The sequence below is a fragment of the Furipterus horrens genome, unplaced genomic scaffold (assembly GCF_987537825.1).
Source record: "Furipterus horrens unplaced genomic scaffold, mFurHor1.1.pri manual_scaffold_10, whole genome shotgun sequence".
NCBI lineage: Eukaryota > Metazoa > Chordata > Mammalia > Chiroptera > Furipteridae > Furipterus > Furipterus horrens.
The window spans coordinates 11,623,060-11,630,165 of NW_028327180.1; the positions used below are offsets into that span (position 1 = coordinate 11,623,060).

Consider the following 7,106-nt stretch of genomic DNA (forward strand, 5'->3'; position numbering starts at 1 on the left):
AAATGTTTGGGTGCAATTTTTTAAACTTTTCCAGTAGAAGTGTTAAATATCCTTTCCTTTGTTTTTCTATGATGGTAGTCAGTGTGGGGGCGGTGCTTCCAGCATAGCTTTTGGTTTATTTGTTTAAGTTTTGTGTGGTCCGATCCCCGCCCCCACAGAGACACACACAAAGGACCTGAACAACTAGTTACAGGTAGCTGGTGTGATCGCTCCCCCTGGACGCTTTGAAGGTGCACCCAGCTGCTTCATTGCTCTGTGCATCTCCGCCCACCTTCCAGCCTCCCGGCAGGAGTTCCTAGAGCGTTACCCGGAGCAGTTCTAAAGCACCTATCACTCTGTTTCTTGTGCAAATTTTTATGGAGACGCCCTGGTATCTTTCTTAACTCACCACTTAGCCTCAGAGGAGCTCCTTCTAGCGATCATGAAGACATGTCCAGGAAAGGCGTCTGAAGGAACAGGGGAGGGTCAGACTACCTGAACTGAATCCCAGCCCCTGGGACACTTCCACCCTGTTTATTCCCAAAGGTTCAACCAGCACAGAGGTTGGGGAGCTTTCCCATTGGAGCCTAGGCAGAGGAAGCTAATTAGCTTCAAGTTGTGGTCAGGGGGAAAAAAAGCGTCACCTTTAAAGAAGTATTGGTAGAGGATTCTTTCTGAAAGGAACAGCACACTGAGCTACAGGAGCAAACAGACTCTCCTGCGCAGGCCACCTAGCAGAACGTTCTGCCACGGCGAAAACTTTCTGCAGCGCCTTGCGGTCCAGTGTGGCAGCCGCGAGCCACGCGTGGCTGCTGAGCCCTTGCATGTGCCTAGAATGACTGAAGTACCGAATTATCAAGTTTCTCTCATTGTAATGGATTTAAGTTGCCTTAAGTGGCTACTGTACTGAACAGCGGGGCTATAGGAATTAACTCTGTGTGTGCATGCGTGCGTGTGTGTGTGTGTGTGTGTGTTTGGAAAATTTAAGACCTCAGTTACAGAAGAAGGAAAATGAAGAAAAAATATTGCCTACTTGGACCCTTCTGGAAAAATCCTTTCGACCTGTCGCCATAATCTCTCCACCCAGGCAATGAGGAGGTTCTAGCAATCAGTCCTAAAGAGAAGAGTGTCATCATTTATTTTCATTAATCATTAGGGAACGAGGCTGCCGTGCCCACATACAGGCTGGCACATCTCTGCATTCACGCCTACTGATTGATAGCATTTCAAGTAATCTTGTGCGAGGCAGTGGACAAAGGGGGAAGGTAATGAAATTGCCTCCTCGTTTATTAGCCCAAGCCAATAATGTGTCATTGTGCATGGCTGTCAGTTTTATACATCAAGGGTGTCCAATACCAGGTAGGGCACCCGCCCTTTTAAAGCGACATAAATCAGGAGTTGTGCAAGGGGAGAGGGGTCACAGAGAGGCCACAGGAATCTCAGGCCTGCCCACTTGTCTGAGTTGGGGCCCTGGAATTGTTGCCTGAGCTGGCAAAAACGTGGGATTCTGAGCACTTTGCTGGGGACTCTAAGGCCTTGTTGATGCTGCAGGTGACCTGCTGACAGAGTGACAACGTGGATGGGACCCTGCTTATAGGTGAAGAGATAAGCCCTGATGGCATGAGGGCTGGGGCCCCAGCCACAGCAGCGGGGACCCCATATCCCACCCCCTCCTATATTCATTTTCCTGCTGTGTTCTAACTCAAAAAAGTACTGAAGACGCCTAGGAGAGTATATGGAACCAGACACTAATAAGGGTTTCTCCATAAAAAAAAAAAAAAAAAAAAAAGGGAGAGAGAGAGAGGGAGAGAGAGAGAGAGACTTGTTAATTAACCCTCATTGCACTTCTGCAAAGTTGTCCGTCTCTCCTGCCCGACACACGCACACGCATCTGGGCACGGAGTTTGGCCAGGTCCTGAAATGTGTAACTGCTGCCGCTGCCCTACCTTCCAGTCAGGAGAGATTTGCCTTTTTCATCACAACCTCTTTTGTTTCCCCTGTAGCCAGCTGCTACAATGATGCATCAGTTTAGATTAAACAGGCGGAGAAGTGCTATTCGGTCTGTCAGCAAGGCACACTTCTCTAAATCCAGGGTTCAGCAGGTACAGCCTTGCAGACAGAGTCAGGGGACTGCTTCCAGGGGGCCACGGGCTTTGGTTTTCAGCCTGGAAGCCAGGACGGGGATCCCTGGCCGCACAGAGGCGGCTTCTCCCTATTCGGCGCTGGGAGCAGCTCGCACCCTTTCTTCCTGCCTGTCTTCACCCTCGTCCTGCTCCTCCCCTTCTCCTCTGCCACTGGCTTCTGTCTCCATTGTTCCCTGAAGCCCAGCAGCCAGCGTGCAGCCAGGCCCAGCACACGCTCCGCAGCCGGCAACTTCCTCTGAAGCTGCAGCGCGTAATTACAACCAGCTGCTGGGGCTGCTGGCTGGCTGGCCAGCTCTGCACACGAGCATCCTGATACCCGGAGTTCCAGGGAGGCAACAGCCTGCCCTTGGCAGCACCACACGCTCCGAAGGAACTGCCCACACCCTCCGAAGACAAGGGAACAGCCCTTCACTCTCTTGTGGCTCCCGGAGGCCAGGGCCTGCCTGGTCTTCTCTCTCTTCCCTATCAGAGAGAGTTGCTTTTATTGTTAACAGGAAGCCGCCACCTGCGGCTGCCCTGGCTCTGCTGGCCTATTGTCTGTGCTGGTGCCACCTCAAGCCGGGTGGCATGTCCCAGGCCTGGCTCAGGGAGGCAGGAACCCAGGCTTCCAGTTGGCACCTCAGCTGGGACAGTTTGCACACAGGTACAGAGGGATTGAGATCGGGGTAGGAACCGTGCACTGCCCTCAGCTCAAAGGAGGCAAAAAGGCAAGGGATGTGGCTTTAAAAAAATACCAGAGAAAATGCAAACAAGCCTGACTTAACCTCCCCAAGGACAGTGGCATGCGGGTGGGAGAGGAGGACTCGCCCCAGCCCCGCCTCGGAGCTGTGGGTTCATTCGGGGGCTTTAGTGATCTTTCCGGCTGGGCTGCAAGTATGACTCCGATCCAAAATTAGGCTTTGGATGTGTAACACAAGGCTGGCCGCCCCACCCACCGCCTCTCTCTGCCCTCTGCGGATGCTTCAGAGCTGGCTCGGGGCCAGATCTAGCCCAGGGAAGGGCGGGCCACGGAGGCCTGTTTCCAGGCAGGGCTTTGGGGTGGGCGAAGGGGCATAATGCTGTTCAGGAAGAGGACGGGGGCTGATACGCTTGGGAAGGACACCCGACCCTCACATCACCCACACTATCAACGCAAAACTGGAGAAGGCCACGCAGGTAGGAGGGCCAGGGTGCCGCCCAGGCTGCGCCGCTGCCCTGCCCACCTGTGCCTTCCAGCTCGGGCTCCGAAGGGCCTTTCAGCTGGGACACGGCCGAGCCAGGCCGCTGTCATGCCCAGCGGCAGCCTCGGAGTAGGGGTGCAGCTGGGACTCAGAAGGTGCTGCTCATTTTCCAGGGCGCGTTCCCGGGGTGCCGGCCCCCGCCGTCACGGCTCCCGTGGGGCAGATAGGAGCACCTTCGAGAGGCTTCGTTCTTCCGGACGGAGCTTTGGCAGCCAGACCGTGCTGGGTTCCCCTTTGCGGCTGCCTGTGTTTCACTGTTTAAACAACTCAATGGAACGTTTTGTGCCGAGCCGTCCCGGGCAGGGGAATCCCACGGGGAAGGCACTGTGACAGCCACCTGGGTGGGCCCAGGGCGGTGGAGCACCCGCGTCCCCGTGGAATGCGTGTGCACAGTGGAGCCTCTCCAGTGGAAGCTCTTTCTTCTGTTTCTGCATCAGCCTCTGATCAGCTCTGCATTTTAAGTCCCCACGGAGGAAAAAAAGTGCCCATTTAAAGTGCTCTTTTGGTGTCCAGCTCATGCTGTCCCTGCTCCTTCCTTGGCCCTGATCCGCTTTAGAAGCACATTCAAAGCAAACGCGTGTTCGGAACGGCACCACGACGCAGAGATTCCAGCCGGAATAGCACGCGCGCGGCGTCCCCGGCTCCTCCACTTAGAGCAGGGTGCAGGCCCTGTGACTCACTCATGTGATTTTTGGCAGGTTCTTCTTCGAGCTTGCAACGAGGAACAAGCTGAACAAGTCATGTCTGAGCTCTCGCTCCACGGCCAACCTTCCCGGGACCAGGGATGAGCAGGGAGCCTTGAGGGCTCTGCTCCCAGAGCAGGAACGTGGAGAAGGCACCCGGAGCCCTGCTAGAGCCGTGAGTGGAGAAAAAGATGTAGGGAACAGAGAGAGAGAGACAAACGTCAGTCTCCGGGGGTTACGAAATGGGAAGGAGAGGGATTAGCACCCGAGTTTGAGATGAGAGAGTTCAAGACCAGAGGCTTATTTTCCTCACTCTGCCCCTAATTATCTGTGGGGATGTGGAGGGCCATTTACTTCTCCTGATTTAAGTTTTCTCACCTATGAAATAGGGGTGGCGATACCGGTTCTCTGAGATTCTACCGTGTGTGTGTATGTGTGGTGAGTGCAGGCACACTATAAACGTTGTTAAACGTAGTATGAAAATGCATTTTGTAGTTGAACAATAAAGCAGTAGTAGTGATGACAGCCACTGCTCCTGGTGCATGCTGACACTTATTTGTTTGTTATTGAAACAAATATGTAGGTCTGGCTGCTGAAGTGGGTTTTATGGAACCCCATCCGCGGATGAAACAGAGGAGGACGCATAGATGGAGAGCAGATGACAGCTAGTGGTGGTGGTGGTGGGGCATGGGGTGGGGGGCTGAGCAAAAAGGAAAAAGGACTCATGGGCATTGACAACAGTGTGGTGACTGCTGGGGGGAGGGGCTATAAGGGGACTAAATGGTAATGGAAAAATATACAATGAACATTAAATTTAAAAAACGCAAGTACTTGATCAGTTATAAGATCATCTTTCAAAGCAATAGATGTTCTGTAATTCTTAGGCCGTGGGATAGGCTTTTATTTTACTACATGAAGGGAAGCGTGAAGTCCTCCAGGCCCCTTCAAGCACCTCCAGGGCTTTGTGAAGACGTTCGTGACCCTCTGAGAGCATGGTGTCATGTGTCCCCCTTCCCACCAGTGGATGGAGAACTGAAGCATGAAGAGGAGAAGCGAGGTCACTGAGGAAGCAGGGGACAGACTGGCTTCCGGTCTCTTGCTCCAAACCCTGCTCCGCTTTGTCTCTCTCCTAAACAGCCGTAAGTAACTTCATCTCCAGGAGAAATGCTGCAAATTACAACCCATGGTGTGCAAAGCATTTGTGTGAAAATGGGATGTCCACCAACCCAGGGGTGGAACCCAGGGGCCTGAACAGACATGGAGAAGGAGCGATTGTGACTATGGAGAGTGGAGGCACCATCAAAGGCCCGTCTCCCCCCGTGGCGTGCCAGCCACAGTAGTAAAGAGTGGGAAGCTCATTATCATTGATCGATCCCCCACTGACAGATCAAGATCATAGAAACCTCACAGCAGGACTTCCTAAGCGTTTACCTTATTTAAAAACTGACTTTTGACACTATGCTTATACTTAGAGATTTTCTTTCCTTAAGATCAGGACTGTGTAGAGAAATAGACTGATGACAAAGTAATTAAAATTTCACGTTACTGTTCATATGTTGTGATAATGCTTATTATCGTCATGCAGAAGTCAACCAAGTGCTTAAGCTGATTGAACGTTTCTATTTAAAAATTAAGGTTGTGACCCATTTTCCTTTTACATATTGTGTACGCCATTATATACCTCATGCCTTTAGGTTTTTAGCCTGGATCTGCCACTCACTAGCATGTGACCTTAGGCAAAAGCTGTGAGCCTCAATTTCCGCCTCTGCGTTTGAGGCAATTAGACCTATCTCAGAGCGTTTTGCTAAGACCAGTTGACTTTATGTTTGTAAAAGAATTGACACAACCCCTGGTACAAAGAGGGTGCTTGGTAAAATGCTCTTTCCGTCTCTCCCATCTTTGGCTCGATTTTTTATAAAGTGCTTCCATTGCCGGAAGTACTTTCATGTATGCTGCACATGATTCAGTAAGGCAGCTCAGGAATGTGTAATTATCCCTTCCAAATATGTGAGACAGCTCTGTCTCTGAGAGGCTAGGTAATTTGCTCAGAGTCACACAGTAAATTGGGGCAGAACTGGAATCTTGACTCCTGGCCCTGTGATCTTTCTAGAAACTTCTGTTTATTACCACCGTTGCCTCCACCCGAATGGAAGCACCCGGCTTGCGGTCCAACTCCCGGGAGGCAGCTCCTTGGAGCCTCTTCTCAGCTCTCCCTGCACCGTAGTCCCAGATTCACTTTGACCTTCACACAGGGCTGGATGTTCAGGGCCTAACTACAGGGCATGTCAGTCAAAACAGATTGAGAGGGAAGGTTGTTCAAAATGAAAGAGGTAGAATTAGGTACCACCACAGACATTATGCTGTGAAATATCTACAGTCTGATAAAATCATCCCAAATGCCGCTAATCCCTGGGGGATTTATTAATAATTAAGCATTTTTGGTGCAGTTGGGAACGCAAATGGCGTTTAACAAGAGAATGTACACTAACTAGGTCCATCACATTGCAGCTCACAAACGCAGATGTGAGCGATCTCAGCTGGGTTTCTGCAGGACAGATGACAGAAGTTAATGCAGTTATCAGTCTCTCCTAAAGGCAGCACAGGAGCCCAAGTAGCATCCTGGATTGGTTTATAGGGCTTGTGTTTATTAGGCATGTTTATTAGAATGACTAATAATGAAAGAGAGACTTGGCAAGAGTTGGGAGAGAGCCGGGAGAAGCCCAAAGGAAATGGGATGATCTCGAAGAATACAGGGCAGAGCAGAGACCCAGTGTCTGCGGTGGAGTGTGAGTCATCTGTCCCCACGCTGATTTTAGGGTTTTGAGGCCTGGACTAGGCCAAGAAGGCCTCTTTCGATATGTTCCACTCAACGAGAGGGCCATTTACATTTTTATTTAGCTCAGTCACAAAAGTATATGGCCCTGATTTTCACGCACGCACACATATACACACACGTACTTTTCTCTAAAAAGCAGCTTTCTTTATTTGCTTTTCTTTGTTTTTCAAGATATCTGATTCTCTTTTCTTTTTCTTCTCTCTTTACTTCCTGGGCAAAGTCAGAAGACTGAACATCTTGAAAG

At 50.9% G+C, this 7,106-nt stretch overlaps 1 long non-coding RNA gene across 2 annotated transcripts; it reads left to right on the forward strand.

Annotated features, from left to right (window-relative positions):
• Positions 1–2,562: 2,562 nt before the first annotated feature.
• LOC149999238 (uncharacterized) lies at positions 2,563–5,576 on the forward strand. Of its 2 annotated transcripts, none has more exons than XR_016513340.1 (3): positions 2,563–2,766; positions 4,042–4,201; positions 4,911–5,576. It is a non-coding gene; the product is annotated as an uncharacterized LOC149999238 (long non-coding RNA). The 2 variants fall into 2 exon arrangements; XR_016513339.1 differs by lacking the exon at positions 2,563–2,766 and adding an exon at positions 3,245–3,278.
• The last annotated feature ends 1,530 nt before the right edge of the window (positions 5,577–7,106 follow it).